At 43.4% G+C, this 20,173-nt stretch overlaps 1 protein-coding gene across 1 annotated transcript in view; it reads left to right on the top strand.

Annotated features, from left to right (window-relative positions):
* The first annotated feature begins 3,251 nt into the window (after positions 1-3,251).
* The window catches only part of RFFL (ring finger and FYVE like domain containing E3 ubiquitin protein ligase), a 76,735-nt gene continuing 59,813 nt past the window's right edge, over positions 3,252-20,173 (top strand). Inside the window, exon 1 of the mRNA XM_040336777.1 lies at positions 3,252-3,490. The gene's annotated coding sequence lies outside the window, so the exon portion shown is untranslated. The remainder of the gene's footprint in view (positions 3,491-20,173) is intronic.

Here is a 20,173-nt window from a genome sequence, read left to right as displayed (position 1 = left end):
ACACACATTATTTCTCACATTTCATCCATGAGATAAAAAAAAAAAAAAAAAGGTACAGAATGATGGCCAGAAAGTGATCATATGACGTCCAGCAGGATAAGGCGCAATTGCGCACCCCTTGGGGGCACGCAGTGCGGCGATCGTTGGTGTGGTGTGTCAGTCTGACGTAGGCTCTTTACTGTGTGATCAGCTGCGTACGATCACAGATGATCACAGTGTAAACAGGAAGAGCAGTTTATCGGCTTTTCCGCCACAGGGCACACTGGCAGCAATTGATGGGTACACTGGCAGCAATTGATGGGCACAGAAGCAGCAATTGATGGGCACAGAAGCAGCAATTGATGGGCACACTGGCAGCAATTGATTAGTACAGTAGCTGTGTTTGATGGTACATTTCGGCAATTTATGGGTAAAGTGGCAGCATTTGATGGGCACAGTGGCTGCATTTGATGGCACAGTGGTAATTGATGGCACAGTGGCTGCGTTTGATGGGCACAGTGGCTGCATTTGATGGGCACAGTGGCTGCGCTTGAGGGGCACAGTGGCTGCGTTTGATGGGCTCAGTGGCTGCATTTGATGGCACAGTAGCGGCAATTGATGGGCACAGTAGTTGCATTTGATGGGCAAAGTGGCTGCAATTGATGTTTTTTTTTTCAGTTTGTTTGCACCCCCCAAAAAATATGAGGCGCAGTGCGGCGATCGTTGGTGTGGTGTGTGAGTCTGACACACCACATCTCCGATCTCGGTAAAGAGCCTCTGACGTAGGCTCTGTACTGTGTGATCAGCTGCGTACAATCACAGTGTAAACAGGAAGAGCAGTTTATCGGCTTTTTCTCCACTCTTACTTACAGACACAAGTAGAGGAGAGCGGATCTCCTGACAGGGGGTGCAGACCCACAGAGGATGCCTACCCACACCCACCAGGGATGCCCACCAGCGATGCCCACCCATGACCACCAGGTATGCCAATCACTGCCCATTAGAGGTGCCAATCAGTGCCCATCATAGATGCCAATCAGTGCATATCAGTAATGCCTGTCAGTGCCTACTCATCAGTGCTGCCTATCAGTGCCCATCAGTATCACCCATCAGCGCCGCCTACAAGTGCTCGTCAGAAATGATATATGATAATTGCTGTAAAGGGGTTTTGGAGATGCCCACATCTGGAAGAGGGCACAGGGGACTAGAGATTAGGGAACATTTGACTGGTTTATAGCACATGTATACATTTTATCTAGCAATGGGTCTTCACTGTTGTCCGAGACCCTGGTGGAGGGTATTTGTCCTAGAGGTTCTCTCATTCCATGCAGGACAAAACAACATGGTAAATTTAATGGTGGCCTCACCAGCTGCACACACATTTTTGTAATGGGTACCTGGTTTTCCCACTTCCACTCCAATTGCCTAGGCAAAGTTCATTCCTCCCCCTCCTTCCCCATAGTCTTTAGATCCCAGAACATTCACGCTAGGTAGTGTGGCTCACTGTGATCTAAAACAGCGCTTCCGAAGCCTGCTAGCGGCCGAAAAGCAGCGCTCAGTAAACATACTTCCTGGTTTTAGCACTGCCCCAGTATGAAAGGGGTCTAAAGCCTCATACACACGATCGGATTATCTGACGGGAAATGTGTCATGACAGGCTGTTTTGAGAAAATCCGACCGTTTGTACGCTCCATCGGACAATTGTTGTCGGATTTTCCGCGGGAAAATGTTGGATAGCACGCTTTAAAATTGTATGCCAACAATTTTGTGTTGTCGGATTTTCCGATCGTGTGTACACAAGTCCAAACTACAAACACGCATGCTCAGAAGCATAACCATAACACAACATTAGCAGAAGTTGCCCAAAGGGTGGCGCTAAAGAGCTGAAAAACCATGTTGTTTTGTGTTTGTTGGCCGACAATTATTTGCCGTTTGTATGCAATACAGTACAAGTTCACGGCCAACGCCCTTCGGACAAAAGTCCTACGTTTTGTCAGACCCTTTTCACAGCATTTTTGCGTTTAAAAAGTGTCATTTACACAGTAATCGGTGCATTTTACTATCGCTGTATAAAGGACAATGGTCCCTAAATAGTGTCAAAAGTGTCTGATGTGTCCACCATAATGTCGCAGTCACGATAAAAATAGCTGATCGCCGCCATTACTACTAAAAAAAAAAAAATTTACAATAAAAATTCCATAAAACTATCCCCTATTTTGTAGACGCTTTAACTTTTGTGCGAACCAATCAATAAACGCTTATTATTTATTTTTACCAAAATATGTAAAAGAATACATATCGGCATAAACTGAGGGAAAAATAAAAAATGTTAGATATTTTTGGGGGATATTTATTATAGCAAAATGTAAAAAATATTGCTTATTTTTTTCCAAATTGTCGCTCTATTTTTGTTTATAGCGCAAAAAAATAAAAACCGCAGAGGTGATCAAATACCACCATAAGAAAGCTCTATTTGTGGGGAAAAAAGGCCGTCAATTTTGGTTGGGAGTCACGTCGCACGACCGCGCAATTGTCAGTTAAAGTGACGCAGTGCCGAATCGCAAAAAGTGGCCTGGTCATTGGCAGCCAAATACCCCGGGTGGTTAAAGCGGAGTTTCACCCAAAATTGGAACTTCCGCTTATCCCACTCCTCACCCCCTTACATGCCACATTTGGCATGTAATTTTTTTTGGGGGGGGGGGGGGGCTTCAGGAAAAGGGGACTTCCTGTTCCACTTCCTCCTTCCGCCGAGGGGCTGCAAAGGCGATACGTCATATCGCCTTTTGGCAGCCCCTCCCTGTAGGCGATCGCCTGGGACACGTGACAGGTCCCTGGGGATCGCCTGTCCAATCAAGCAGCGCAGCGCCAGGCCGCGCGCGCATGCGCAGTGGGTGTCCGGCCGTGAAGCCGAAAGCTGTCACGGCCGGGTGCCCACAGTGACAATGAAGACGCCGGCCGGGGAGGGGGGGGGGAGGAGCGGACCCCCAGCCGGTGCGTCGCTGGAACGCAGGAGCAGGTAAGTGTTAGTTTATTAAAAGCCAGCAGCTACACTTTTTATAGCTGCTGACTTTTAATAAACTTAAAAAATGGGTGGAAAACCCCTTTAAAGTAAGGCAGTGCCAATAAGCACCAATGCCCAGCTGCTCCCGTGTTAGTATATTGCCCAGCATACAAAATGATATAAGTAGCCCATGTCTGTACACGAGGAAGCCCTTCCCATCACACAGCACTCTGCATAGAGCAGCCAGGGACTGTCACGTCTGTAGGGATCCGGAGGAAGCCGATTCTCACGTCAGTCAGTCACGTCTGAAGGCGTGGCTACACGTCCTTTGTTCTGTGATTGGGTAAAATGTTTTAAGGGGGCGTGTGTTTAGGTGGCAGCCCCTGGCTGGGACAGGTCGTGTCTTCCTTGTAGTCGGTGGTCGGATCATGCTGTTTCCTGGGGGCTGATCGTGGAGTTGTGAGAGCCCAGGGGGAAGGAGGATCACCTGAGATCCGGGGATCAGTACAGGTACTTACCGCACTGACACTCCATACCGGCACTCCTGTAAGTGACGGAACAAAAGTTTGAACAGGAAGAGCCGCCTGTATTATTATTATTGTGTGTGTGTTTTCTACCTGAGCTCGGTGTCATGGCTGCCACAGAGCAGGGATATTACCTGTCCTATCGGTGCTGGGGCTGCTTCTCACTCTCCTGTGCTCCCCTTCTGTAGGTGATCGATTTTTCCTATAGGGGAGATGAATCAATCATCGATCAATATGACACCTACAGGGAAGTGAAATTGGATCCATAGTTACAAGACCAGATCATATCATTTGTCTTCCTGTTTTTACCAGCCAAGCTCATCATTTCTTTTCTGCCCTGGCTGATTGACTCACTTTAATCGGTTCCAATGTAAATCAATAAGAAGGGAAGTTATTTGATCGGTTTCTGCTTTGATCGTTTTGGTTGGATTATATTGGTCAGATAGTAAAACTGAAGCATGTATGACCACCATCACCTATATCCCAATAATGGCTAAATCGAATCGCTGACTTATGCCCCGTACACACGATCCGACAAATCGTACGGAAAATGCCGCTTTCGAAACGATCGTACGATAATCGGATCATTAATACAGCGCTTCCGGACAGTTCATCCGATTTTATTTATCGGACATGCACGAAAAAAATTTCCGTATGATGCCAGAGCGTCCGATTTCGTATAATCAGTACAGCTGTCGTTCGAAATTGAAATACGAATGCATTACAACACATGACATCACTTCCGATTTTTTTTTTTTATTCTGCCGTATGAGAATTTTCGTGACTTTGATAAACTCATCAGATTCGACGTGAGATTAGCATACAAAAAATAGCGGACGATCATTCGTCCGATAATCGGATCGTGTGTACCGGGCATTAGACAAGGGGCTTTTTAGGTCGACGATTCTTTTCTAACCAAAGGCATTTTTTAGTTCTGGATGATGGACAAAGATTAGAGCCCCTGGTAGTTTGTATAGCTCTCTGTGCCCCCATGTGGCTACATTCACACCAGTGATTAAAGCGCCATCCACCCAAAAGTGGAAGCTCTGCCTGTCTGTCTCTCTCTCTCCCCCCCCTCTGCTGCCACATTTGGGGGGGCAGCTGATATCTGGGTTGGACAGGTACCCACTCCCACTTCCAGCTGAGTTTGTGAAGTGAGCTGGGAGTTTCAGCCCCCTCGCAGCTGGCCCATTCAGAGTGCTGAGCGAGGCTGTCCGTTTCCCTAAGCCAAGATGGCGGCAACGGAGAGCCAATTCAGGAATCGGCTTGGGTCAGGATACTGCTGGATCCCTGGACAGGTAAGTGCCAGTTCACACCAGATGCAGTTCCGTACAGTGTTGTGTGCGTTTTTTCTGCACTTAAAATGCATGCACAGTTTTTGCCATGTATTCCAATGGTTCTTGTTAAGGATGAGCTCTGGCGTGTTCGCATAGAACACGTGCAGAGCCCGCCAGGAAGTGTGCACGGCGTTGCGCTAATCACAGCCAGGGAGACATTGTCCCGATGCTCAGCTGCGGGGATCGTGAAATGTCTCCCTGGCTGTTATTAGCGCAGCGCCGTGCACACTTCCTGGCGGGCTCTGCACGTGTTCTATGCGAACACGCCAGAGCTCATCCTTAGTTCTTGTTCACACCACGTAGTCCGTTTCCAGTGCAGAAACTGACTGCATAGTGTGAACTAGAACCATTGGAATACATGGAAAACACTGCGGATGCATTTTGTGCAGAGAAAATGCACACAAAACTGTACGGAGCTGCGTCTGGTGTGAACTGGCCCTAATAGTAAGTCGGCTACAGTTTTTGCAGCGGCTGACTTTTAATTTTTGGAGGGGGAGGTGCAGAACTCTGCTTTAACCACTTCAGCCCTGGAATGGTTTGCCCACTTCCTGACCAGGCCATTTTATTTATTTGTTTGCCATAAGGCACTGCATTGCTTTAACAGACATGTGACCCAAACAAAATTAATGTCCTTTTGTTTTTCCCCACAAATATAGCTTTCTTTTGGTGGTATTTGATCACCTCTGCGTTTTTAACTTTTTTGCGCTATAAAAACAAATTTCTTCCTCAGTGTTTATTTTTTATTTTTTTATTACTAGACTTGGTGGGGATCTGCGACATTGCGGCAGACAGATTGGACACTTGCCACTTTTCTGGGGACCAGTGACATTAATACAGTGATCAGTGCTATAAAATGCACTAATTACTGTATATAGGACCCTGGCAGGGAAGGGGTTAACACCAGGGGCGATCAAACGGTTAAATGTTCCCTAGGGAGGTGCTTTCTAACTGTGGGGGGAGGGGACTAACTGGGAGTACTGAGAGATCACTGTTCCTGATCACTAGGATCAGACAGTCTCATTCTACTCGCCTAACAGAACGAGGATCTGCCTCTCTGTGGAGCGATCACGGGTAGCTGGCGGACAGTGATTCCACCGGACCCGCTGATTGGCTCCCCTGCTAGCGAACAGGGAGCTGTGTATGCGCCCGACGTACAATTGTGCCGATTGGCGCAGGAGAGCCAACCTGCCGCAGTACAACTGGCGGCTGGTCAGAAAGTGATTAAAATGGTTGTAACCCTAAAAAAAAGAAAAAAACGTCAAAACCTGGCTGATCCTGCCTGGCGCTGCCCTCCCCTCTGTAAACTGATTACATTTATCAAGGCTGCTGATCCATGATACCTTGGTCAGTTTACATACCTCCATCAGCCTGCTCTCTGCTGTGAGTCTGTCCCCTCTCCCTCCTCTGTCTGATCTCTTCCCTGCCCCTCCTGCTGCTATATATGTACACTATACAGTACTATGTTAAAATCGCTGGCATCCCTTTGTGTTTACGAATGTATAAAGCACTGTGTGGCAATTTAAAAATTAAAATACAAAATAAAAATTATATTCTTAAATACCTTCTTGCACATGATCTCCATCTGAAGGTTAGCTGGGAATCTGTGGACAAAGGTATTTAAAAAAATAGACATGCTGTGCTTTTTACATGCCTGAAGCAGAGAGGATGCCAGTGATTTTAGCTAGACTTAAAGTGGTTGGTTGTAAACCCTTACAGACCATTTTTACCTATAGGTAAGCCTAGATTAAAGTGGTAGTAAAGCCACTGGTGTTTTTTTTTTCCATACCTGTAAAGCAAAAGCCATAATGAGCTAGAATGCACCGCATACTAGCTCATTATGAAATACTTACCTTGGAACGAGGTTAGGGGTACTAACCTGGTCCATGCCGAGGGAGATGTCATCTTTCCTCGGCGTGTCTTCTGGGTATCGCTGCTCCAGCGCTGTGATTGGCTGGAGCGGCGATGACGTCACAGCCGCGCATGTGCGCGGGAGACTTCTGTCCGGCAAGTTCCGGCGGCTACATGGTTTAGGAGATATTTGCAAAGACGGGCACCGATGTCTACGTCGCAGGTACACGGAGTGTGCTGATTCTAATGGCGATCATGCCGTGACTGGTGGCTCCCACGTGCATGCGCGGGAGTGATGTCATTGCGGCTCCGGCCAGTCCTGTTCCTTTAAAGCATTTTATACAGCACAGTACTTGTGCTGTGTAATTTGGCCCTCTGTAATACCTGGTTGATCCCGCCAGTTTCTCCTCTCCCCTATGTAAACAGACCACAGTTTATCATGGCTGCTGAGCCCTGACACCGTGGTCGGTTTACGTGCCTCTGTCATCTGCAGCTCTCCCCAAGTGTCAATTGTAGTGGCAGAAATCTTTAGTTTACAACTGCGGATGAGTGGCTATATGAAGTTGCCGGCCCCAATCACTATAATGGCAGATTGGCGCCGGCTGCAGCTCTCTGCACAGCCAGTGATTACCTGCGAAGACCACAATGTGATTCAGTCAAAATGATCAAATAACTTCACTTCTTAGGCCCTGTACACACGATCGGACAAAACCGATGAAAACGGACTGAAGTTCAGTTTCATCGGTCCAAACTGACCGTGTGTGGGCCACATCGGTCTGTTGTCCTTCGGTTTACAAATTTTAGAACTTGCTTTAAAATTCAACTGATGGACTCCTAACCGATAGGTCAAAACCGATGGTTAGTACGCAAAAGCATCGGTTCAAAACCCGCACATGCTCAGAATCAAGTCGACGCATGCTTGGAAGCATTGAACTTTATTTTTCTCTGCACGTCGTTGTGTTTTACGTTACCGCGTTGGACTCGATCGTTTTTTTAACTGATGGTGTGTAGGCACATCAGACCATCAGTCTGCTTGTGTGTACGCGGCCTTACACTACCCATACATTATACAATTTTCCTTTAGATTTACCAAAACCATATAATATGAGGTCAAACCTAAACACTTTCAATTAGTATGGAATCGGGCAGGCCCTTGCACTACACAGTTGAAGGTAAATCTAAAGGAAGTTATTGTAATTTAATACTTGTATAATTGATTTTGATTGACTCAGTTTGCTCGAATCCAATCAGCCAGGGCATAAACGGATCGATCAATCGGTATTATGAGGTTGACTGGTAGAAATAGCCATTTGATGTTTGCGGCATCCAGCAGCCATCACCGCAGTTAATCGCTGGCTGTGCAGAGAGCTGAAAATGCCCGCGGCTGCCGATGACTTGTCATTATTGTGAATGGGGCCAGCGGCTGTAAACAACATTTTACATGTCTTTATCTCCAGTGTGAATGTAGCCTTCACTCACCTTCTTGATTTGTCCTGTTTGTCAACATTAAAAGTGAAAGTAAAAGAAATCCCTAAACTTTGGGTTGACACCAGAACAGGAATAGAGGGGGAAATCTTCCAATGGGGACAGTAGTTCTGGTGACAACCAAAGATTCCTTCCTTTGAAGGGATTTCCTCTCACTTCCTGTTTTGGCTATAGGACAGGAAATGATTAGAAATGTCCCTAATGGGACACAGATTGAGGAGGGAAATTGACAGGGGTTGTAACCAGGGCTGTGGAGTCGGTAGATAAATGTTCCGACTCCTCAGTTTTATGTACTTCCGACTCCGACTCCTCTGTATTAATATGCAAATGTATTTTATACATTCCTTGAGGGAAAGAAACGCAACCTACCACAGGACTACTGGCTGGGAAGCCAACAGTCTACTGTATTGCACAGTTTAAGCAAAAGACAAACACAATGAAAACAATCAAGTGGCTGGATAGTAGCAGCAGGCATAAACATCAGGAACAGGATTTTTACCAGTTCAAAAATACAAACCACATTATTTGGTTGTTTTAGAACAAAAACAAAGCTTATCTATAATGAACCAAAAACAAAATCTGTAAAACCTAGAAATGGTTTATATTAATCTTGAAATGTAGTTCTAGGCTTAGCAAATGCAAATCAATTCAATGTAGAGTTCTAAGGAAGAGAATTGCCTCTGCCAGATCCTCTTTCATAGAGGCTCTTAAGTCAGACTTTATTATTTTTAGGGCTGAAAATAATCTTTCGACACTGACTTGGGTGGGTGGCATTGCAGTAACTATTCTGGCCACATCACTAACGATCTCTGGATAAACAAGGATGGCTTCTTCAACAGTAAGTTTTGAAAAGCTTTATAAAACTCCTGTTGGAATTTTTTTATTTGGACACTTACTGGTTCTCTAACATGCGTTCCCTGTAAAAGCAGAACACAACACTATGGAAAGTATAAGTATTGCAGCTCCTAATTGTGCGTTGCGTGCCATATAGTGAAGCACATGAAAAGCATGCTTCTTCACGGTCACTTAACGTGTTCGTTTTGCGGTTACGTGAGGCACTGCATGCATTGGTCTTTATTCTTACAGTAGAGAAGTCATTAATTATAACTTTTTGTGAATTGGGACATTTAAACTTGCTTTTTTTTTTTTTATTCCAATCTAAATTTAGTAGGAGTCGGTGCATTGTTTTCCGACTCCGACTCCAGGTACCCAAAATTTCCCCCGACTCCGACTCCACAGCCCTGGTTGTAACCCTCCCTTACTCTATACTTTAATCATAAGGCCTTGTTTACATCTTATAGGTGGGCTGCATTGATGTACATAGAACGCAGACTCGGCACAAGGACACATTGAAAACAATTGTTTTCTAGGTGCCCTCTTCACACCATACATGTGCATGTCTGCATTTTCACCTCTTGCCACCCACCTAACATATAAGTGTGGTAGCAAAGTGGCTTTAATGCCAATACGTTGCATGTGTCCATGGACGGCTGAGGTTTCTGTACTGAGACAGCTCTGTCTTTAGTAATAATCGAGAGATGGTGGGACAGGGGCCCAATCATGTGACTTCTATGACAGCCAATCAAGGGGCTCACCTGATTGAGTAGTCTTTCCTAACCCCCAGGTGTAAAGACCCAGGTAAAGGGATGCCGAGGCAGGGCATGATAGGGTTATGGTTGGTTTCACACCAGCACAGCACATTAGCATGTTGCTTTGTTATACTGCGTCACACTGTTTTCATGGTTCCTTTATTTGACCTGTAACAATACTACACTTAATTTAAAAGCATAGCTCACCTTTAGGCCTCATGCACACTGGTCGTTCTAAAAAAGCCAATAACGTTACCCGTAGAATGCGTTCTTTAGCGTTTTTGCTGTAGCGTTTTTCAGCATTTTTGGGCATTTTTTAGTTGTAGCGTTTTTAGCAAAACTATACTCCCATAAAAGCTTATGGCTCCAAAACGCTCGTAAACACAGAATAGCTGTGGTTGTTTTGCGTTTTTAACCTATTTTCAGCTAGGAGCATTTTCTTTGCTGAAAAACTGTTCTCAAACCCCACTAGTTCTGTTTTTTTTTTTTTTCAGCTAGAAAACGTCCTAAAAACTGCTGACACATAGGATAACATGCTGGGGATTTTACTGGCTGCAGAAAAAACGTCTATAACCAAAAACAGCAGCTGGAAAAACGTCCAGTGTGCATGAGGCCTAACTAAAAAGCTGCCTATGCAGATAAGGGGCTACTGTAGATAAAAGCAAGCTATGCAGCTTTTGGTGTGTCTGTGTACCTACCTCATGAAGCCTGACCTAAAAACTGAGATTACATCATCCCATCCTGCCTTTGTTGCTAGGACGTTGCTAAGACTCCTAGCTCTTACTGTTTACCTCCACCATCAGAGGAGTGAGCGGTTTCTCTGATTCAAACCTCCTCACATGCACTTTCTCTCCCCTGATGTGGTAGCTCTTATCTTATTGCAACGTCCTAGCAACACGGGATGATGCCATCTCTGGGAGTTCAGTCAGGCTTCAGAAGGGATGCAAATGACCTAAACCTGTAGCAAGGGCACAATTCAACTTTGATCAAGGCCGATTAGTTTTATCTACAGGTGCCCCTTGCCTGTATAGGCAGTTTTTTGGGTAAAGGTGAACTATGCCTTTAAAGCCGAATTAAAACTACATTTTGGCAAACTGCAGGCAGGCAGGCAGCTCTTTATTGCAGAAGAAACTTGCTATGTGAAAGCTGCTTTTGTAATGGGATTCTGTATTTGGCGATTATAATTGCGTAATGACTAATCAAAACAAACTTTTTATCTGATTTGAATAACCTGAAATCTGATTAGGTGATCTAGATTATTGCACTTTGAACATCTTAAAGTGGAACTAAATGGGGGGAGAGCTAACAGGCAGGCGTTTTTTATTGCAGAAGAGACATGCATTGTGTCCTCTGCAATAAAGTACACTTATGCCGCGTACACGCGATCTGGCTTTTCCCCGGCCAAATCAATCAGAATTCTGACAGAATTCAATTGCAAAATATAGAACATGTTCTATATCTAAACACTGATGGAATTCATCAGAATTTCCGATTAAAAAAACTCAGATGGGGCTACACCGGAAAATCCGATGGGGGGGAAAAGTCCATCTGACTTTTTTTCCATCGGATAATCCGATCGTGTGTATGGCGCATTACCTGCCTATTCACAGTGCTCTGTGGTAGGCGTCATGCAACACTGGAAATTCTAAAAAAGGCAGTAACGTCCGCTGTAGCTGTATAGGGAGTTTTTCAGCGTTTTTGCACTAGCATGTTTCAGTTTTTTTTTGGCTGTAGCGTTTTTAGCTTTAGTTTTGTTTTAACCACTTGCCGACCGCGCACCGCCGAAATACGTCCACAAGGTGGCTCTCCTAGGCGAGAGCACGTAATATGACGTCCTGTCTATCTGCCACCACTAGGGGCGCGCGCCCCCCGGTCGCCCCCGACTCCCGTGCGTGTGCCCGGCGGGCGCGATCGCCGCCGGGCACACGCGATCGCTCGGTACAGAGCGGGGAACGGGAGCTGTGTGTGTAAACACACAGCTCTCGTTCCTGTCAGCAGGGGAAATGCAGGGGAAAATGCTGATCTTCGGTTCATACAATGTATGAACCGAGGATCAGTGTTTCCCCTAGTGAGGCCACCCCCCCCTCCACAGTAAGAACACACCCAGGCATACTTAACCCCTTCCCTGCCCCCTAGTGTTAACCCCTTCACTGCCAGTGGCATTTTTATAGTAATCCAATGCATTTTTATAGCACTGATCGCTATAAAAATGCCAATGGTCCCAAAAATGTGTCAAAAATTTCCGAAGTGTCCGCCATAATGTCGCAATACCGAAAAAAAATCGCTGATCGCCGCCATTACTAGTAAAAAAAATATTAATAAAAATACCCCCTATTTTGTAAACGCTATAACTTTTGCGCAAACCAAATCAATAAACGCTTATTGCGTTTTTTTTTTTTACGAAAAATATGTAGAAGAATACGTATCGGCCTAAACTGAGGGAAAAAAATGTTTTTTTATATATTTTTGGGGGATATTTATTACAGCAAAAAGTAAAAAATATTAATTTTTTTCAAAATTGTCGTTCTATTTTTGTTTATAGCGCAAAAAATAAAAAACGCAGAGGTGATCAAATACCACCAAAAGAAAGCTCTATTTGTGGGAAAAAAAGGACGCCAATTTTGTTTGGGAGCCACGTCGCACGACCGCGCAATTGTCTGTTAAAGCGACGCAGTCCCGAATCGCAAAAAGTACTCTGGTCTTTGGGCAGCAATATGGTCCGGGGGGTAAGTGGTTAAAGAAAAAAACAGACCTAGTGGATTTTGAGAAGATTTTCAGCTTTTTTTTTTTTTTTTTTTGTTTTTTCAACTTTGATAAAAGCTTAAAAACGCAGCTTTTCGAGCCATAAGCTTTTATGGCAGTATAGTTTTGTTTTAAAAAAATTAAAATAAAAATACTCCCATAAAAGCTTATGGCCCGAATAGCCGCGTTTTTTAAGCTTTTATCAAAGTTGAAAAAAAAAAAAAAGCTGAAAATCTTCTCAAAATCCACTAGGTCTGTTTTTTTTCCCCAGCGAGAAAACGTCTCTGCCAAAAACTGCTAACCGTCTATGTGTGCATGGACACATAGGATAACATGCCGGGGAGTTTACTGGCTGCAGATAAAAATATCTGAAGCTAAAAACAGCAGCTGAAAATGTACACTGAGGTGTATGTTTACATTCTGGCACACAGTGTGTGGGAACGGTTACACTGCCCTGCATGCATTAGTGATATCATCCCACGCCAGCCAATCAAAACAACCAAAGACCAGCAGCCGGGAGAACCAGCGGAGAAGCTGGTGAAGGACCTCATGCTTGTTGGACCATAGCTTAGTATTTGTGCCTTTTTAGTTCCGCTTTAATTGTTCCGAACCTTGGCACCCCAGATGTTTTGGAATTACATTTTCCACAATGCTCCACTACACTGCAGATTGCATGAGCATCGTGGGAAATGTAGTTCCAAAACATCTGGGGTGCCAAGGTTCGCAAACACTGGGCTATTTTCTGGCACAATACCCGTACAGTAGCTGCATCTGATAGGACAGGTATGGGTTGACAATTTTCCAACAGGTTCTTTTTTTGAGCTAGAGCCAATTTAACATTCGACTTTTGCTGAACGGTGTGATGACAGCAGGGCCACACACTGCTTGATTGTCAGCTGAACTGGCACCTTATAAGCAGAGCATTGACACCCTGGAAGTATATAGATATTCAAAATGTTCCTTTTTAGATCTGGTTCGAGTAGGGCAGAGTTAAAACCCATGTAAGTAAATTTTTTTGTGGTCTGGGGCATTTTTTTGGAACGTCATTTCACAAGGGATTTTCACCACCAATGAGGGGAATTTTTCTTGTTGGACAGTTATTTCCGGAATAAGTGTCCCCACTGGAAATTTCCCTTAGAAAACGTTGACCTTTCTGTCATTTCGTGCATCCATGACAATGGTCAACAGGAGAAATGGGGAGGTTTAAAAGAGAAGAATTCCCTATTCATACTTGCCTCGTGGCTGGAGCATCAGACCGGTGCTGCAGCTGTCCCCCGACGTCTCTGCACTGAGAACCCGAGCAACGGAACACTGCCAATGGCTCAGTTCTCACTACTCCCTGAGCAGAGTGATGCTGACTGTCGGCCAGCATAGCTTCTGCTCTACTTCTCAGTGCTCATTGGAGTGCAGTGGAGGGGTAGGGAGAAGCTGTCTTATCGGCTCGCTGAGACTGCCATCAATCGGGGGAAGCTGGCGGACGCAGACTTGAAAGTTAGGATGATGCGCTGTCCTGTCAGTGGACTTCAGACCGCTCTCCGCTGAAAACGGGTCACAGGAGTACAAAAGGAATTGCACTCCTGTGACCCAGAGGAGCAGCCCAGCCTTAAAAGTTCAGGCTGGACTTCTCCTTTAATTTAACAAGAGTCTGCAGGAGCCTGACACTGCCATCGCAACCCACTGAGCGCGGGTGCAATAAATAAATGAACAATTTTAATATATATATATATATATATATATATATATATATATATATATTGTGCACACATTTTTTTTTTTTTTTTTTATCTGTGTATCACCTGAGGCCAGTCGCCTCCCTGGGGTATATGTAATGGTTTACAACCGCTTTAAAGCAGAACTAAAGTCTAACTTTAAAAAAAAATCGTAGGCAGGCTGTTTATTGCATGCGAGACATGCAATGTGTCTTCTGCAATAAAATAAGCTTGCCTACCTGCTCGCAGTCTTTAAATTGCATACATTCCTGCACAGATGACTGAACTGCGAATGTGTTGCAGTTACGTCATCCTGCACTGGCCAATCAGGATAGCTGAAGACCACACCTGTAAAAATCTGGGGAGAAGGCGCCGGCGCTGTTGCGGAACCTTGCGCCCTCCAGACTGTTGGAGCTATAGGGTAAATAATGTGGACATTGGTTATTCTTAAAACCGTGGTCACGTGACACTTTGGCCCGGAGCTTTCTCTTCTGTTTATCTACTGCATGGGGGACCTTCTTCCTATTGGATGGCTGATGGTGGGGTCCTCTCAGGAGGGAAAGGGACTGATCTCATTAGAGGGGGTGGCAGGGGAATGGTGGTCTATAGGAGCCATTGCAAGTTTACAACACTAGAATAGCCATTATCCTGCATCAGAACCAGCAACAGTGAGGTACCTGGATGGGGGATTTAGGTTAGTATCGCTGCCTTCACAAGGTACAGGGGAAAAAAAAGACTCTCAGGAGAGGTGGAAGTGAAGGGTGGGAAAGATTTTACCCTGGAGTGGGGCTTAAATTATATTCCACTTCCCTTCTTTTCACAGTGTCGACTAACCATATCTCTACAGTTTTTATAATTTTATTTTAACATAAATGTGTGTTAGAAGACAAACTTTGGTATTAAAAGGTTTTTTATTTTGTCTTTTTCATAGTTTATTTACTAAGCTGTTCTAGGCTAGAATTTATTAGCTTTGTTACACATTGCTTACAGACTCGTTTTTCTTGTTTCATGAACTGCCCATACCTTGCTTTGCCCATGCAACACAGGTTTACTTTAACCATTTCAAAACGGGTCCAATGCTGACCTTTCTCTCATTCATGGAAAAATCAAGATTTTTTTATTTTTTGCTAGAAAATTACTTGGATTCCCCAAACATTATATATATATATATATATATATATATATATATATATATATATATATATATATATATATATATATATATATATATATATATATATATATATATATATATATATATATATATATATATATATATATATATATATATATATATATATATATATATATATATATATATATATATATATATATATATATATAATTTTCTCTACTTTAAGCGGAGGCTCTGGAGAATTGGTTCTTGCAATCTTTTTATGTTGCTCGATATTTGCTCAGTGGTTTATCAAACGCAAATTTTCAGGACAAATATACTTTTTAATGAATTTTTAGTGCACTTAAACACAATACACAATTTGTTTTTGAAAATTTAAAAGCTTTATTATTTATATATATATATATATATATATATATATATATATTTTTATTATTATTATTATTTTAATTATTATTATTTTAATTATTATTTTAATTATTATTTTAATTATTATTATTTATTTATTTTCTCTCTATCTCTCGCATACACACCTCTTTTCTAGCTACACAACCAAACCCTCAAGAAATTGAATATGTATGATTTATGTTTCCCTTATTCTTTTTTGTCTCTCTATTCATTACAGTGACAAATGCTGTTTATTGTATTTTTATCTGAAAAAATTTCAATAAAACTATTAAACAAAAATGTAAAAGCTGTTGGGCAGAGTAAATAGATACAGAACATGCCACGTTTTTAAAACGGTGTATGCCTGTGGCATGCCTACAAACTGCAATATATAAAAATCTCCATAGGTGACAATTTAAAGCCCTTTACAGGCTACCAGTTTTGTCTCCATACACACTGGCTTTAAAAACATTGCTTCTACAGGCAGAACTCCTGTAGAAGCAGCTCAATGTTATCCTATGTACATTGGGACAATTACAGGCATATTTTGAGCTCACAGTTTGGAGGCAGGGAAAAAAAAAACTTCTGGTTCAAGTTTCTAATTCGCCTTTCCGATTGGAGCTTACTGGCAGAAAAAAACGTAAAACTCTACTAAACTCGTCTAAAATTTGTACAAAGAATACTCTATATGAGAGTTTTTTTTTTTTTTTTTTACTCCCAAGAGAACATGCGTTTTTTTAAACCCAATGTGCATGGAGCCTTAGACCCCTTTCACACTGAAGACGCTTTTCATATGTTTTAGCGTTAAATGGCACCTGAAAAGCGCCTCTCAAGCCTTCCCAGTGAGAGACCCCACGTGCTTTCACACTGGGGCGCTGCGCTTGCAGGACAGATAAAATAAAAAGTCCTGCAAGCAGCATCTTTGGAGCGGTGTATACACTGCTCCTTAAAGCGGGGGTACCGCGGGGAACGTTTTTTTTTTTTTTAAGGTGCATCTACCGCTCTTCATATAAATCAGATTGTACTCGCGTGTCTTCTTTTTGTAGCCCTCCGCATCGACATTCGGCCTTGTATAAATGATTTATAAAAAATTGTGCTGTGGGGATCCATCTTGCTTGTGGGCACTGTGAAGCCCACAAGCAAATACTTCCTGGATACGGTGTTTTGCCAGCAATTAAAATCGAGGATTAGGATCCGCCTTCGTCACGTGACCGGCTGCATGAGTCACGTGACGAGTAAAATCACAATATGCAGTCTGAATCGTCTCCTGGGATGCATGATGCTAAGCTCCCAGGAGACATTGCTAAATCAAGAGACACGCCCCCTCCCGCGGGAGCAGAACCAGGAAGTGACAGCTAGACTATGCCGATCTAAGGTATGGGATTAATATGGCAAAGAATGGATAGCGATTTGTTTAAAAAAGCATAAAGAACGTCCGATTTAGCAATACATAAGATTTAGGGTCAACCCCTGCCATTGAAATCGATGGGCAGCGCTGCCAAAGTGGCGTTTTGAGGGTGCATTTAACCCTTTCCTTGAAAAACACCTGTAAAGTGCCGCTAAAACTAGCAGCGGTTTACCGATAAGGCAGCCCGCGCTATAGTGTGAAAGAGTTCTAATGCCGCTTACACACGATCGGAAATTCCGACAAAACTGTGGAATTTTTTTAGACAATACGAGCTCTGCTGTTCTTGGTGATCAGGAACAGCTACCTGTGTTGTCCCCAGTAAGCCCATCCCCAGTTAGAACACACACACAGGGAACACAGTTAATGCCTTAATCACCCCCTAGTGTAACACCTTCCCAGCCAGTGTTGTACATTGATCAGTGCAATTAATGTCACTTGTCCCTAAAAAAAAAAAAAAAAAAAAAAAAAAAAAAGTCACTTGGGGTCAAATTTGTCCACGGCACTGTCGGTCTTGCTAAAAATCGCAGATCGCCACCATTACTAGTAAAAACGATAAATGAAGAAAAGTTCCCTAAATCTAGCCTCAATTTTGTAGACACTAACTTAAATTTTTTGTTTGTTTTTTACATATACCTAGTGATGACCGTTCAGACGGGAAATACATTAACCTTTCAATTTATCGTTCGTTAGGCAAAAAATTTCCAAACGTGGTCATTCGTTTTTTTTGTCTCAAAAACGTCCCAATGATTATCAATTTTGTGCCCATTAACTGGCCGAAAAACAAACAAACTGTCTAAATGACTGAATTCCGACCGATTTTTCATATAGTGTATGGTCGGCATAAGCTTTTACAGAATAAAATGTACATTACATTCCTTTATGCAGGAGGCTGAAAATCATTGCAGAAGATCAGGCATAATGTGTGCTCCTGAAGACATTGGCCTAGATTCACGTAGGGCGTCTTTACGTTGTGCGGGCGTAGCGTATCTTATTTATGCTACGCTGACACAACTTAGAGAGGCAAGTGCTGTATTCACAAAGCACTTGCGTCCTAAGTTACGGTGGCGTAGCGTAAATGTGCCGGCGTAAGCGCGCCTAATTCAAATTGGAAAGAGGTGGGCGTGTTTTATGTTGATAAAGCATGACCCCACGTAAATGACGTTTTAAACGTACGGCACATGCGCCGTCCGTGGACGTATCCCAGTGCGCATGCGTCGGATAGAATGCTTACGACGTGAACGTAACTTACGCACAGCCCTATTTGCGTACGACTTGTGCAAACAACATAAAAAGATACGCTTGTTCCGACGTCCATACTTTGCATGGGCTGCGCCACCTAGAGATCTGCTTTATCTTTACGCCGGCATATGTTTTGCGTAAATGGCGTAACTAATTGCGACGGGCGATCGTACGTTTGTGAATCGGCGTATCTTGCTCATTTGCATATTCGACGTGGAAAACAACGGAACGCCACCTAGCGGCCAGCGTAAATATGCACCCTAAGATATGACGGCGTAGGAGACTTGCGCCGCTCGTATCTTAGCCAAATTTAAGCGTATCTGGTTTCCAGAATATGCTTAAAGATACGACGGCACAGATTCGGACTTACGACGGCTAGATACGCCAACGTAAGTCTTTCAGAATCTGGCCCATTGTGTTCACAGGCTTTCAGCTTGTCCCTTCTGTTTGGGCTTTCTGCTTGAAAGCTGGAGGACAACTAAGAAATCACTAATTTCTGTTGGGCATAAATTCTGCTTTAAGGAAGCAGGAATACCCTAGTCATGTTCTACTGCCTGTCAGAATGGGATCCTGTTTGAAAAGCTGTAGTGGAACTATATAGTGGTAGAGCAGCGTTAGGAAAAAAGCATTTAAAAAAACATTTGAGTGCATGTAGGTTTATTCCAAGAAGGGCTGTCAAAGACTTTTTTAGTATGTCACGTTGTGCAACAACAGCCATGGTTTCCTGCAGGAGTTTTTGATTATCTAGGGCCAGTAATCCCAAGGGGTTAGGTTTTCGTGGAACCCTATGCCAAATAACATCCCCAGATCCAGAGTCATTCTGTACTTATGACACATTATTATACTTGGCAGACCTAAATCCATTTCTACACTGCAGAAATGTGGGTAATTCTTAGATGGGTTTCATGTATAATATTATACAGTGTAAAAAAAAAAGGTATAGGAAATGAGGTAAATAAATTGATGCCTTTTTATTCCTTCATGGCTTGGGTTACCAGATTTTCACATTTTAATCCAGGGACACACTACTGACCCTAACCCAGGGGTGCCCAACCTTTTGAGGAGCGAGGGCCACTTAAGCGACTTGGTAATCGGTCGCGGGCCACAATGAGCAGAGCGGGTGGACTGGATGTCCGTGTCCGCTTTGCATATGCAGAGCGGACACGGACACAGTCCACCATACTTTTTTTTTTTTTTTTTTTTTTTTTGCGAAGGCAGAAAGATTACCTGCAAGTTTGGTGAGAACAGAAGTCTATGGCTCAGTGCAGGTAACCCTCAGGTAAACTGCTCTGCACCTGCAGATCAGTTTGAAAGCAGCCCAGTAACACTGCAGAAGAGATATGCCCATATATACTCTGTGATTTTAGTAATAAAATGGCCTTTAATAACAGTATTCTGTTCTATTCCATCCCAGAGCAGGAGGCCGCGGGCCACATCGGAGGGCTCCGCGGGGCACTGGTTGGGCACCCCTGCCGTAACCACTTTTAACAAAACTCAAAAAATTACATTTCCTTTTTTTTTTTTTTTTTTTTTAGCAATGTCCAGAATATTGCTCCCCCACTTTATCATGCCCTCAAAATAATTGGTCGCAGATTTTTGGAACACGAGGCAGAAGTTCATATTGCAGACCAAATAAAGTTATTTCAAATATGCATAGTTGGGAGGATACACTGAATGTATCAAGATCAGAAATTCGGAGTGCCACCAAGAGGTGTGGCCAATAAAGAGACTTTTGATTCTACAATGTATAGCTTGTACAGTAGTGATCAAATGCAGTGGGCAAGACAGCC

Source organism: Rana temporaria, chromosome 2 (assembly GCF_905171775.1).
Source record: "Rana temporaria chromosome 2, aRanTem1.1, whole genome shotgun sequence".
In the NCBI taxonomy this organism is placed as follows: Eukaryota; Metazoa; Chordata; class Amphibia; order Anura; family Ranidae; genus Rana; species Rana temporaria.
This window is presented reverse-complemented; position numbering and strand designations above follow the sequence as displayed.